This window comes from Miscanthus floridulus, chromosome 8, assembly GCF_019320115.1.
Source record: "Miscanthus floridulus cultivar M001 chromosome 8, ASM1932011v1, whole genome shotgun sequence".
In the NCBI taxonomy this organism is placed as follows: domain Eukaryota; kingdom Viridiplantae; phylum Streptophyta; class Magnoliopsida; order Poales; family Poaceae; genus Miscanthus; species Miscanthus floridulus.
The window spans coordinates 77,143,929-77,159,390 of record NC_089587.1 but is presented as its reverse complement, the minus strand read 5'-3'; the positions used below and the strand labels follow the sequence as shown (position 1 = coordinate 77,159,390).

Below are 15,462 nucleotides of genomic sequence, written 5' to 3'. Positions count from 1 at the left end.
GGTAGTGTTTACTCTGACTTCTTCTGTACTATCAAGTTCTAATATTTAGGTGTGTTCTGCTTCTCCTTCGTTATATTGTTCTATCCTTGGTGACGTCCAGATCAAGTCGACAGGCAGTACGCCTTCTGGTCCACAAACTAGGAAGAAAGGTAAATATCCGGTGGCTCTGCTTATTTGAGTTTGTAGCCCCCATACTACTTTGGGTAATTCTTCAATCCATTTGGATCCATAGTCCACTAGTTCTTCATACAATCTTAGTTTTAATCTGGCTAGTATGAGTCCATTAGCCCTTTCTACCTGTCTGTTGGCTTTTGGATGTGCGACTGATGCGTAATCTATGCTGAAGCCGCAATCCTATGCCCAACTTTGGAATTCTATAGCTGTAAAGAGAGAACCTAAATCTATGATGATTCGATTGGGCATGCCGAAACGGTGCATAATGTCTTGGATGAACTCGACTGCTTTGGCTGCGCTATATTTTGCAAGTGGTTTGTATTCAATCCACTTGGTGAACTCGTCAATTGCTATAAAGATGTACTCAAAACCGTCCTTTGCTTTCTTGAGAGGTCCTACTTGATCTAGCCCCTAGCAGGAGAAAGGCCAAGCGGGTGGGATGCAGATGAGATTGTGAGCTGGTACATGAGCTTGTCTTGCGAACATTTGACAACCTTTGCATTTTCTGACGAGTTCTTCTATGTCTTTCAAAGCGATTGGCCAGTAGAATCTGGTGCGGAATGCCTTGCCGACTAGTGTTCTTGAAGCGGCATGATTTCCATAGTAACCTGAGTGTATTTCCTCTAAGATCTCTTTGCCTTTTTCAAACGAGACACATTTTAGGAGTACTCCTGAAGATGCAGCTCTTCTGTACAGTTTGTCCCCTACTAGGACGTAGTTCTTGCTTCTACGAACAACTTGGGTAGCCTCTGCTTTATCTGCTGGCAACTTATTCTCTTTGATGTAATTGATAAAAACCTTGGTCTATGAGATGGTGATTACCAAAATCTGTTTGCTTTTAGCTAGGAGTTCAGGGGTTATCTCACCGGGTTGTTTGATAGAGGGAGCTAATATCTCCTCTATGAATACGCCGGGTGGGACCTTCGCCCTATCCGATCCAAGCTTGGCGAGGACATCTGCCGCAATATTAGAGTCGCGTAGGACATGTAGAATTTCCAATCCTTGAAAATGTTTTTCGAGTTTTCGTATTTTAGCATAGTAAGCACCTATGTTTTCTTTGGTGCAGTCCCAATCTTTGTTGACTTGGTTGACGACTACTGCCGAATCACCATATACGAGTAATCGCATGATTCCAAGGATAATTGCCACTCGAAGCTCATAGATGAGGGCTTCGTATTCTACTTCATTATTTGTAGCTTGCCATAATATCTGAAGGACATACTTGAGTTGTTTTCCATCTGGAGAGATGAAGAGAACGCCTGCATCGGCTCCGCCTAGCTTGAGTGATCCATCAAAGTACATCTTCCAATGGTCAAGGATGGTATTTGACATAGGTTGTTGAATTTCTGTCCACTCAGCAACAAAATCGGCAAGGGTTTGAGATTTAATTGCTTTCCGTGGGGTGAAATCAATATTGAGAGCACCAAGTTCAACTGCCCACTTAGATATGCTCCCCTGTTGCGTCTCTATTGTGTAGGATGTCTCCAAGTGGAAAATCTATCACCACGGTAATCTTATGGCTTTCAAAATAGTGACAAAGGTTGCGTGAAGTGATCAGGAGGGCATAGAGTAGTTTTTGCACATGTGGGTACTAGATTTTTGATTCTGACAGTTCTTCGCTGATGTAGTATACTGGGCATTGTACTTTATATACGCGCTCTTCTTCTTCTCTTTCTACGACTATTGTTGTGCTGATCACAGTAGAAGTTGCCGCAATGTACAACATCATGTCTTCATTTTTCTTTGGAGGTGTGAGAATGGGCGAGGAAGTGAGGTATGCCTTAAGTCTTTTAAAAGCTTCGTTGGCTTCTTCTGTCCACTCAAACTTGTCTGTCTTCTTTAGTAGTTTAAAGAAAGGTAACCCTTTTTCATCGAGTCTTGATATGAAATGATTGAGGGCCACCATGTAGCCTATTAGTTTCTGTACATCTTTGACACTTCGAGGAGGGCCCATCTCTGTTATGTCTCAAATTTGCTTAGCACTGGCTTTGATTCCACGACGACTGATCAAGAATTCAAGTAATTGTCCTGAAGGAACTCCGAATACACACTTGTTTGGGTTCAATTTCCACCTCCACCTTTTTAGGTTTTTGAAGGTTTGCTTTAAGTCTTCAATTAGTGTGTCCGGGTTCTTTGTTTTTACTACTACGTCATCCACGTATGCCTCTACGTTATCGTCGATCTGATCACCAAGGCATGTTTGGATAGCTCTTTGGTATGTGGCACCAGCATTCTTGAGTCCAAACGACATGGTCTTATAGCAGTAGGTACCGAATGGAGTGATGAAAGATGTTTTGCTCTGGTCTTGTTCCTTTAATGCGATCTGGTGATATCTTGAATAGCAATCAAGAAAGGATAATAGGGCCGATCCTGCTGTTGAATCAACTATCTGATAAATGCGTGATAGCCTGAATGGATCTTTCGGGTAGTGTTTGTTGAGATCTGTGTAGTCGACGCACATGCGCCATTCGTCTGTATTCTTTTTTTGTACTAGAACTGGGTTTGCTAGCCAGTCTGGATGAAGGATTTCACTAATGAATCCGGCTGCCATTAGCTTTGTGATTTCTTTTTTAATTACTACCTTTTTTCGGGTGAGAATCGTCGTAGCCGTTGCTTCACAGGCTTGGAGCCTTCATTGATATCAATTCTATGCTCAGCCAACTCTCTTGGGACACCTAGCATGTCGACCGGCTTCTAAGCGAAGATATCTTTGTTGTCCCGAAGAAAGTTGGTGAGCACGAGTTCCTATTTTGCCGAGAGGCGGGCGCTGATGGTTGCCGTCTTAGAGGGATCACCGGTGCCCAGGTCGATTTGCTTGACGTCAGCTTCTTTTGGTGGTGCAAGGATGCGGGGCTTTTTAGCCAGTATCTCTAGTTCTTCTGGGCTCATTTCTGTGGCAATAGTGGCTATTTCTTTTCTACCATTAGCGGTTTGTGCTTTGGCTGCAATTTGAATTGCCTGAACATCGCAGTCAAAAGCTTGCTTCAAATCACTTCGAAGGGAAAGGACACCGTTAGGCCCTGGCATCTTAAGCAATAGGTATGGGTAATGCGGTATCGCCATGAATTTTGCTAGTGCTGGGCGCCCGAGGATTGCATGATATGATGAATCGAAGTCTACAACTTCAAACTTGATGAACTCTATTCGGTAGTTTGAGGGAGTTCCAAAAGTAACCGGTAGAGTGATTTGTCCAAGTGGCATGGCTGCCTTGCCAGGTACTATCCCATAAAAAGGGGTGCTCGTTGGTGTAATTATCCCGGCGAGTTGTAGTCCCATCTTCCTTAGCGTTTCTAAAAAAATGATGTTGAGTCCGGCTCCCCCATCGATTAGTACTTTTGTGACAGTCATACCGGCGATAGTTGGATCTAGAACCAGTGGGTAATAGCCTGCATTTCCTATGCTAGTCCATTAGTCTTCTCTTGAAAACTGGATTGGATACTGTGACCAATTGAGATATCTTAGAGTAGCCGGCTCTGCTGTCATGATGGTTCGTAGAGCTAGCTTTTCTTGATGTTTGCTTCTGGAATCTGAGGCCCCAGCGAAGATCATTGCTACTGTCCCCCTAAATTTTTGGAATCCCTTATTTTTGTGGTTGTCTTCATCTTTTTTCTGATTGTCTTCTTTAGTGTTTACCTTATTATCTTTTCTTGTGTATCGATCATTGAAGGTGTAGCAATTTCCGATGGTGTGATTTCCTTTAGGATGCAAGATGCAATGCATGTTTTCAATGTCGTCATACCTTCTAGGTTTGGAAAACTTCCTTGATTTATCAGCCACCACTACGGTGTTGTCTGGTCCACGTTTTCTTTCCTGATGTCTGATATTTCGATGATTTTGCTTGTCCGGGTTGTCTTGGTTGTTTCTATCCGAAAACCTTTCTCGTGTCTTCTCCTCTGCAGTAATCATCTTTTCTACTATGCATCTGAATTCTTCATTGTTTCTCAGGTTTTCTTTGTATAAGTCCTGAAATTACCACCTAGCCATAATTCCATGAGAGAAAGCTTCGATGACTTCTCATTCGATGATGTCATGTACTTGAGTACGTAGTTCACCAAATCATCGTTAGTAATTTTTGAGAGTTTCACCTCCTTTCTGCTTGAGTCCTTTTAATTCCACGTGGGTGATGGGGTGTGTAATGATAGCCGCAAAATTTCCATAGAAAACTCTTTCAAGTCCTCCCAATTTCTGATTGACCCTGGATTTAATTTGACGAACCATTGGAGGGGCATGGTTTCTAGGGCCATGGGAAAAAATAAGGTCTTGATATCGTCGTCTCCTCCAGCTAGTTCAATTGACTACGAGTAAATCCTGAGCCACTGCCTTGGTTCGGTCTTGCCATCATATTTAGGGTGGTTGGATGGCTTGAACTTGTGAGGTAGTCGTATTGAAGCAAGTATATTTGCAAAATAGGGGAATCTATCGTGTGTTGCGGCTTCTGTGTATTCTAATTCAGCACCTCCTTCTAGCCAACTGTTGTCTTGGTGAGAGTAGTTCTGCAGGGCTGTCTGAATAGGTACTTTGCTTCTGGTCTTTCTTGGTTGTTCGACTTGATAGTTTTGACTATGGTCCCTTCTACTTTCTCTATTGTGACTTCCACTTGGTCCGAGTCTCTCAAAAGTAGACTTCCTTTGATTTTGATCTTCCTGCCCATAAGATATTGACCTAGCAGGTAGTCTTGAGCGGGTCCCTCCATTGTGTGCCCTTAGGGCTATTGACCGGAGAAGGTCCCAGAGCTGTTCCTATTTTTCACTGGGAAGTGATGTCACTCTGAGTTCTTCTAGTGCTTCTCGGATCCTATTGTAGGGTGTATTCACCACGCGTCTTTCTTCGACTTCTTGTTCTGATTTTCTTCTATTGTACTCGGCCAGATCTGACTCATATTTGATCCAAGCTTCCTTGCGCTGCCTAGCACGGCGTTGGTATCCTTGTTTCAATTTGTTTCTTCTTTCTCTAGCTTGCTTCTAATTCTCGGTCTCACCATCGTGCCCCTAGATAAAGGGTGATATGTTGGACTCAGATTCATCCGATGACTTGATGCCAGGTGCTTCTAGGGGGACCAATGGTGATCGAGGACGATGAACCATGAATACTTCTCGTGCGTGAATTGTTCTATTATCGGCGTTGGTTTCCATACTGTCGGAGTCATTGATAACTTTAGTAGAGGCTTCAAGGTCGCAGATCGAGTCTCCTTCTTGGTAGAGTAGAATTGTTGTTGTCGTCGTGCCGACTAGTCGGGTACCGTTATCCTCAGGAACAGAACCTGGCCAGTGGACGATGCAGTCTTGAGACGTTATAGTTAATACGAGACCTTCCTGAGCTCCTTTCAGTGGCATTCTAAGCACCAGATCGAGGGATCCTTTGAGCCGTGCCTGATAAGATCTTGCCATGTTGTGGAGTCCAAACAGAAAAGGACTCGACTTCTTGAAATGACTCTGAGTGTATTCTGAGTTGAATTCTTGATAGACTGAGGCCGCGTTTTGGAACCCTACCGGCAAAGAACTTGGTTTCTCGAAAGAACTCGGGTAAGACTCCATCTCGGATGCGGAGCCTGAGTTTGAATCAGATGCGCAAAGCCATGAAATCTGAGTTGGATCGGACATCACGAGCTGCGCGAATCTTCTGGTGAGTTGATCTGCCGTAGTCGCCGAAATAGAAAGGTCTTCATGGTGATCCAAATCTTTGAGGAGTCAGCTTTGGAGCTTGCCATCGTCGCCTACCTCGCAGATCCATGAACTGAAGATGAAGGTTGATCCCATCGAGAAGATCATGTTGTCGAGGTCCGTCGAGCTCTCGGATGCAAATTTGCCAAAAGCCCCTACCTAGCACGCCAGCTGTCGATGTTTCACCACCGATAGCCTACCATGGGGGTACCCAGGGCAGTTTCTTCGGGCTTCAGCGTATGCAGAACTCAACGGTTAATACAAGAGACAGTTGATTTATCCTAGTTTGGGCCCTCGATCGTGATCGAGTAATAGCCCTACGTCCAGTCAGCGTTAGCCTTTGTGTTGGATTAATTGTATAGTGTTGTGTTGCATTATCTCTGTCTCCAGGAACTCTGCCCTCCTTTATATAGTCAGGAGGCTAGAGTCCTAGTCGGTTTATAATGAGAGTTCATAGTAGGATTACAGAATAATACTACTACTAAGATTACATGGAAAGAATCCTAGTTAGACTAGATCTTCTCCCTTCCCTATGGGGTATCCCGTGGGTCCCGTATCGACAATGCCTCACTAATTTTTTGTTGTTTTGTGCTGATTTGGTCCTCTTTGTGTGTTGTTCTTGATTCGAATGTGTGAATTAGCTTGAAACAAAAAGGGTCGGAGTAAGGTCATGACCAGGAACGAAACCGAACTACCCGAGACCGAATTCCTTGGTCTTGACATTTCTAAGTAACCATTCAGTTCACGATTTCTGGTAACCAAAGTTTCATAAAAACCGAGGAATCGATCACTTCGGTTCAGTCTAAATGAATGCCCAGGCCTAGCAAGGAAACACGACCAAGTTCAAGGTGTTAGATTGATCTCTAATCCTAACTGGACCCAATGGCCCAGTTGGGCCTTTGATTTGCACCCTGATCGAGGGTGCCCAGCCCACCATGGCTGGAGGGCCCCTATCACCCTACGTTATAAAAAGAGGTGGGGGCCGGCGGCTATTATCATGAGGTTGGCCTGAGCCGAGCTCCCCATCGACAAACCCTAAACCTAATCTAAGTGAGGGGCGCAGCCAGTGACGGGAAGTACCTCCACCACTGCACTGCACCGCCATTGATCTTCACCGCCAGCACCGCATCTCCGACCCATCTTCCCCGACCGTCGCTGCCCATGCGTAGAATTCACCAACGAACCTGATGGCGGCCTCTAGATCATCCCCTCTGTGGTGTCTAGTTCGTCAGCCCTCATCCACCCCTCTCTGTTTCTCTCTCGTTGCATTAGAACATGTTCTAGGTCTTTGATTCATCAAGCACCCCAGCTAGATCTACTCCTAGTGATTCTATAATTATAACAATGGTATTAGAGCCATCAGTTTCTAGGGTTTTAGATCTAAAACGGGTAAACCGATTAGAAAAGAAAGTAGAAGGTTAGATCTAGTGCGGATCTAACAAGACCAGAGGGTTCGGTTGAACCCTAACCCTAACTGGGTTAAGGAATTGAGAAAAGAAGAGGGTTTATCCTAACCCAAACTCTAACTAGGTAAAAGAAAGACAAGGAGGGCTCAGCACGCGATGCCGAACCCTAAAACCATAGAGTCCCTCTGGGGAAGATAAATAGTGCCCATCCCAAAACCCTAACCCTAACACAGTTAACCCTAATTCCCATCCCAATCGGTCAAAACTAAGAAGAGCAAATAAGAACCAAAGAAGGGGAAAAGGGGAAGAGGGAGACCCAGAGGGATTACCTCGCCGTCGTGCAGAACAGCGCGTGGGGAGAAGAAGGCTGAGCCCTAGGGGAGCTGCTTGCCGGACTTAGGCCATAGGGGCGCCGTGGCTAGGCCGCTCGACGGTGGCACGCTCACCCGCTAGGGAGCGCGCACGCCGGTGAGGGGGCCGACGACGGCGTCGGGGCTCTCTGCTCGCTCTCACCATCGTTGCTCATCGCTCGGTCTTGCTCGGCTAAGAGAGGGAAGGGAGAGGAGAAGGCCAAATGGTCATTAGGGTTTTGGCCGACGCGGCCAGGGGGCGGTTTTGTTCGCCCGAAGACACCGCGTAGCCGTTCGATTGGATCCAACGGCGCTAGATGCATGGGCCACATCACGGCCTAGGCGGGCGCGCGGAGCTTTGCTGGCCTAGGCCCACATTACGGCCTAGGTGTGGCCTGCGCACGCGTGGAGAGGTGGGCTGAGCTGGCTTTTCCTGGTTTTTGGGCCAAGAAAGTCATAATGAGCCGCGAGCCGATTTTTGTTTTTTCTTTTTCCAGAAAATTTGAAAAAATTGAAATTGGCTCAAAAGAAAATAGAAAAAGTATTTTTCCCTGTGGGTAAAAAATTCAAGAAAATGGGTTCATTTTTCCGCTGTGTATTTAAAGATGTAATTTTTATTATTAAATTTGAACCAACGGGAGAATTTAATTTTGAAAATGGATATGTTTTAATTGGTTATAATATTGTTATTATTCTGACCAACGTTGATTAATGGCAATATTATGATGTTTTGTCATGCATTAATTCTATTTCTGCCCAACGGTGATCTAGAATTAATGTAGAGAACAATTGTATGTTTTAATTTTGACCAACGTTGGAACTAAGGCATGCAATTGTTATTGTTATTATTTATGTTCTCACACTATATAAATTGTGTTTTCAGTGGATACAACTTGATGGGTTGTATCAAAGAGATCCCCACTCTCAAAGGTGATAACTACACGGAGTGGAAGAAAAAGATTGACCTGGCTTTTATCTTGACTGGGGTGGACTGGGAAATCACCACACCGTATCCCACAGAGCCTGTGGCACCGGTGAGGGAGACAAATGAGGCTGATGTTGCTTGGGAAACAAGAGAAAGGGATTTTGCATCCCAAAAGATGTCCTATGACCTTAAGCATAGGAAGTGGGTCACTGTCAACAAGAAATGTTTGGCTGTGATAAAGAATACGATTGAACCTGCAATTGTGGGCTTAATCTCAGAGTGTGACACCGTCATCGAGTACCTTGACAGAATAAAGAGTCAGTTCACTGGCTCTTCAAAGACATATGTTACCTAGCTGATAAAACAGCTAGTGACTGAGAGGTACTCTGGTAATGGTGGCATAAGAGAGCACATACTAAGGATGAGCAATCTGACATCCAAGCTAAAACCAATGGATCTGGCTTTCAAGGATGAGTTCTTTATCCATCTGATTTTTGCTTCCTTGCCAAAAGAGTTTGACACCTTTGTTGTCAACTACAACATACAGCCCGAAAAGTGGGACATGGAGAGGCTTATGGCTATGTGTGTGCAAGAGGAGAAGAGAATGAATGCTGCCAATGGTGGCACTATCAATTATCTGAAAGACAACAAGAAATAGAATAATAATGCCAACTTCTCCTCAAAGTCAAAGGAAAAAGGTCCCATGCTGCATAAGCCTCAGCAGAACCAGTTCACAGTAGAGAAAGACCAATGTCTCTATTGCAAGAAGATGGGACATTATAAGAAAAATTGTCCCGATTACTTAAAGATGATCATGGCAAAGAAAGGTGAAAACATTATTACGTTCATAAATGAATCCCTGTATATACATTATTCGAAATCTACTTGGTGGATTGACTCAGGTGCAACTGTTCATGTTGCTAATTCCTTACAGGGATTCCATTTGACGAGGACTACGGAAAGAAGCGAAAGACACGTTAAAGTAGCAAATGGAGTCCGAGCAGAAGTTGAAGCCATTGGCGATCTTTCTCTAGAGCTTGCTGATGGTTTTAAACTTATACTTAGAGATGTTCTTTATGTTCCCTCGTTACAGAGAAACTTGATTAGTGTTTCATGCTTAGATTTTGATGGATATGATTGCCATTTTGGAAATGGCAAATGTAAGATAACATTTAATAATGCATGTGTTGGTCTTGCTATCGTACAAAATGAGCTTTATCTGTTATCACTACGTGATGATGTGAATGTTGTATGCGATGATGAGAACGTTGCGTGCGACAATATGAATGTATCCTCGTCTGCGGATGTAAACAGAAAACAAAAGAGAGCTCACGATGCATTGTCGAAATTATGGCACTGTCGTTTAGGCCATATTTCGAGGAGGAGAATAGAAAGACTAGTTAAGAATAATATTCTTCCTCCATTAGAGCTCTCAGATTTAGAACAATGCAGAGAATGCATTAAGGGAAAGTATGTAAAGAAAATTAAGAAAGATGCCAAATGAAGTGTAGAAATTCTACAGATTATTTACACAGACATCTGTGGTCCGTTTCCTGTAAAGAGTGTGGATGGTTATGATTCATTCATAACATTCACAGATAATTACTCCCGTTATGGCTACATTTATCCAATCAAAGAAAGAACAGAAGCATTGGATAAATTTAAAATATTTAAGGTTGAAGTTGAAAACCAACACAATTTAAAGATTAAGATAGTCAGGTCCGACCGTGGGGGGAGTACTATAGTCGGCATACCCCATATGGCCAAGTTCCTAGACCTTTTGCAAGGTTCTTACAGGAGAATGGCATAGTAGCCCATTATTCTACATCGGGCGAACCTCAGTAGAATAGAATAGCTAAAAGGCGTAATCGTACCCTAATGGATATGGTACGTAGTATGATAAGTTACTCCACTCTACCGATGAGCCTGTGGATGGAGGCGTTAAAAACCGTCATTCATATTCTCAATAGAGTACCAAGTAAGTCGGTGCCCAAAACACCATATGAGTTGTGGACAGGAAGAGTACCCTCACTAAACCACTTACGTGTGGGGGGGAGTCCTGCTGAGGCTAAAGTATTTAACCCAAACATTGAGAAGCTAGATCCCAAAATAGTAAGTTGCTATTTCATTGGCTACCTAGAAAAGTTAAAAGGTTTTTGTTTCTACTGTCCAGATAGACATACAAAATTTGTGGAAACGAGACACGTTGTCTTCCTAGAGGATGAAATGATGAGGGGGAGCATGGTAGCTCGAGAAATTGACTTTGAAGAGAAACGGGTGTATGCGCCCACTCCGATGATTCATGAGCCATTTTTCTCACTACCTGTTGTCATTGCACCGACAATACAAGATACTGTGGTGCCAGCGCCTATTGTTATTCTGCCTGTGGCAACAATAAATGACGATGATGAACCTGTTCTTCAGGATCCTATAGAACCAATTGCCACACATGAGGGGAGCAACAACAGCCTCAAACAAAAGATGTGCCAAATATGGAGGCCCCTAGAAGGTCTCAAAGAGTTAAAAAATCAGTTATTCCTGTTGACTATGAAGTGTACAATACTGAGGAATTTCAAATGGAGGATGATCCCACCTCATTTGAAGAAGCCATGAAAAATGATCATTCATCAAAGTGGCTTGAGGCCATGAAAGATAAAATGAAATCTATGAATGCCAATAAAGTTTGGGATTTGATATAATTCCTAAAGGAGCCAAAACAGTAGGCTATAAATAGGTCTACAAAATAAAGCTTGACTCTCAAGGAAATATAGAGAGATATAAAGCATGACTTGTGGCAAAAGGCTTTACACAAAGAGAAATAATTGATTACAATGAGACCTTTTCTCTAGTCTCATATAAGGATTCATTCATAATCATAATGGCATTAGTGGCACATTATGATTTAGAATTACATCAGATGGATATAAAGACGGCATTTCTCAACGGGGACTTGGAGGAAAGTGTTTACATGGCACAACCAAAAGGTTTTGTCATGAAATGAAAAGAACGAATGGGATGCCGCCTAAAGAAATCCATTTATGGATTAAAACAAGCTTCAAGACAGTGGTACTTAAAGTTTGATCAGACAATAAAGAATTTTAGGTTTAAAGAGAATGTAGAGTACAATTGTGTCTATACAAAGTTTAAGAATGGAAAGTTTATCTTCCTTGTCCTGTATGTGGATGATATCTTACTTGCTAGTAGTGATGTCAGTCTACTACTAGAGACAAAGAAGTTTTTGTCCTCAAAATTTGATATGAAAGATCTTGGTGAAGCTTCGTTCGTTCTAGAGATCGAGATTCACCGAGATAAAAGTAAAGGGATATTAGGACTGTCACAAAAGGCATACATAGAAAAGATCTTAAAGAAATTCAGTATGCACAAATGTAGTCCCTCACCTGCTCCTATAGTCAAGGGCGACAGATATAGGGATTTTCAATGCCTCAGGAACCAATATGAGATCGATCAAATAAAAGCGGTTCCATATGCTTCAGCTATCAGAAGCTCGCAATATGCTCAAGTATGTACGCGCCCTGACTTGGCATTTGTTACCGGGTTACTTGGCAGATTCCAGAACAATTCTGGAATAGAACACTGAAAATTAGTAAAGAAAGTCTTGCATTATTTGCAAGGAACAAAATGCCTCATGATGACATATAAAAGATCTGATTCACTCCATATAGTGGGGTATTCAGATTCTGATTATGCGGAAGATGATAGAAAATCCACGTCTGGATATGTATTCACTCTCGCAAGGGGAGCTATTTCATAGAAAAGCTCAAAACAAACCGTCACTACATCGTTCACGATATATGCCGAGTTTGTAGCGTGTTATGAGGCAACGGGGCAGGTGAACTGGCTAAAGACGTTCATACCCAGTTTGAAGGTGGTTGATGACATCTATAGACCACTTAAGTTATACTGCGATAATAATCCAGCAGTACAGTATGCTCACAACAATAAGTCAAGTGGTGCTGTCAAACACATTGACATAAAGTATTATGTTGTGAAAGATAAAGTCCGGGATCAAGTCATAAGTCTTAAGCATATAAGTACAGTAAAGATGCTCGTGGCTCCACTTATAAAAGGCTTACCACCTAACGTGTTCAGAGAACATATAGCCGGCATGGGTTTAAGGGGAAGCCTATAATTCCTGGACAAAAGAAGGCCCAAAGATAAGTATCTATTTTATAACAGAGTAGTGTGTTGTAGCTGTTAAACCTATCGGCAATGGACCGTGACAATGAGACATGCTCTATGCGTTAATCTGTAATAGAATGAACAAAAGTAAATGATATGAAAGTGAAATATGGAAAGAGATCGAGGGAGAGATTGTTAGATTAATCTTTAATCCTAAGTGGACCCAACGGTCCAGTTGGGCCTTTGATTCGCGCCCTGATCGGGGGCGCCCAACCCACCATGGCTGGAGGGCCCCTATCACCCTGCACTATAAAAAGAGGTGGGGGCCGGCGGCTCTTATCACGAGGTTGGCCTGAGCCGAGCTCCCCACCGATAAACCCTAAACCCGATCTAAGTGAGGGGCGCAGCCAGTGACGGGAAGTACCTCCACCACTGCACTGCGCCGCCATCGATCTTCACCGCCGGCACCGCATTTCCGACCCGTCTTCCTCGACTGTCGCTGCCCGTACGCAGACTTCACCAACGAACCCGATGGCGGCCTCTGGATCATCCCCTTTCGCGGTGTCAGGTTCGTCAACCCTCATCCACCCCTCTCTGTTTCTCTCTCATTGCATTAGAACGTGTTATAGGTCTTTGATTCATCAAGCACTCCGGCTAGATCTACTCCTAGTGATTCTATAAGTATAACACGAGGCATCATTACCCTTATTCTAATGGAGAAATCATCATTATCGATATGGAGTAGGGCGTGTAGCGCGCACCCAAACAGACCAAGATATTGGTGCCGTTCGCTCATCTGGAAGTTCTAGATCAGCCGGCTGCTCCCCCTCGCATTTTACCGTTCACCAAACCAGCCAAACAGTGTTTCTCTCTCACACAACCAGTCAGTTTCAGCCAAGTTTCAGACCAACGAACGGGGCCATTAAAATGGGACCCAAGGAGATTGTGGCATCCGGCACACCATTCCTATCGACGGCGATATGGTTTTATATATACACACAGCATTGACAGCAAGGCTGCAAGGCATTGGGTTAGCAGGGCAGGGTATAGCTGGGGTAGGCGGCGATGGATCCTCGCATGGCGACCGGCGGCGGCGGCAGCATCCCGGACGTCCACAGCAACACCGACAGCAGCAACAAGACGCTGCTCAAGAGCCAAGCCCTGTACAAGGTAATGTAATCACGCGACAAGCCGACAACCAGTACAATTAAGGTCGCTGACCGAATGATCATGGCACTGACGTCGTCGCCGGCGGCTGATCGCCGTGCGTGCGTGCGTGCAGTACATCCTGGACACGACGGTGCTGCCGAACGAGCCGGAGTGCATGCGCGAGCTGCGCCTCCTCACGGACAAGCACGAGCGGTACGTACGTGCTGCCCCGTCCGCCGACGCAGCTTTTATGCAGAGCTCCTGCTCTTCTTCTAGCTCTGTAAGACTGTAACCTGTGTGTGTGAGTGCGATCGCACATCGCAGGAGGTACATGGCGACGTCCCCGGACGAGGCGCGGCTGCTGCGGATGCTGTCGTGCTGATCAAGCTGAGCGGCGCCAGGAACGCCATCGAGGTGGGCGTATTCACCGGCTGCTCGCTGCTGGCCACGGCGCTGGCGCTGCCCGACGACGGGAAGGTGGTCGCCATCGACGTGAGCCGCGAGTACTACGAGCTCGGCCGCCCCTTCATCGAGAAGGCCGGGCTGGCGCACAAGGTGGACTTCCGTGAGGCCCCGCGCTGGAGCGCCTGGACGCGCTGCTCGCCGACGACGCCAGCCACGGCGCCTTCGACTTCGCGTTCGTGGACGCCGACAAGCCCAACTACGTGCGGTACCATGAGCAGCTGCTCCGCCCGGTGCGCCTCGGCGGCGCCATCGTGTACGACAACACGCTGTGGGACGGCACCGTGGCGCTGCTGCCCAACGCGCCGATATCGGACCTGGACCGCCGCTTCTCCGCCGCCGTTCGCGACCTCAACGCTCGCCTCACGGCGGACCCGAGCGTCGAGGTCTGCCAGCTCGCCGTCGCCGACGGCGTCACCATCTGCCGCCGCGTCGTGTGATCGATGACACGACACGACATCGCCTGCCGGATTCGATCAGCCGTGCGTGCGCGGCAGTGTAGATGTGAATAAGGTTCTGGGTGTTGCAAGCTGAGAGCAGCAGACGTTCACGTCCTGCGCCTTGGCCTTTGATCAATGCATTGCTGCTAGCAAATTGTTATCATAATATCATCACGGTCTATTAATATAGCTGCCCAGCCCAACAAAGGATTCCAATGTTGTTATGCACAAGCACAATTTCCGATGGGTTATAGTATGCACAATCTGCAGGTTGGGGCATGCCAGTTTCTACAACTCCCATCGGGACCAGTGCCAACATCAAACCCTTCTTTTCTGCTGGTCACAATTTGGTAGCGGCAGAAGAAGGCAGTCCGGCCCAGAAATAGGTGCTTGGATAAACTGGATAGTACTAGTAGGATCCGACCACATGAACTTATATCAAGTTGCCCAGAACGGTTCAATTCAAAGGTAGCTCGTTCGGGCACTGGACACCAGGGCTTGCATTCATAATATTCCCTTTGTATGACCTCCCTCCAACCCTCTATCCATATCTTTGTAGCTGGTTCTTGGTTGTGACTGAAAATTCAGGCACCTGAAACGTTGCAACTCCCTTTAATTTCTGGATGGAGCACAAGACTGGCATGCAAATCGCAATCCATGTATATATCAATTGCATCGTATGTACATATTCCGTTGCTTATTACACTCCACTGGAAACTCCGTTATGCTTCGAGCCCTATAGTCATCATGGATAGA

At 45.2% G+C, this 15,462-nt stretch overlaps 1 pseudogene; it reads left to right on the top strand.

The window, feature by feature from the left end:
* The first annotated feature begins 13,690 nt into the window (after positions 1–13,690).
* Positions 13,691–15,061, top strand: LOC136476753 (tricin synthase 1-like; annotated as a pseudogene).
* Positions 15,062–15,462: the final 401 nt, after the last annotated feature.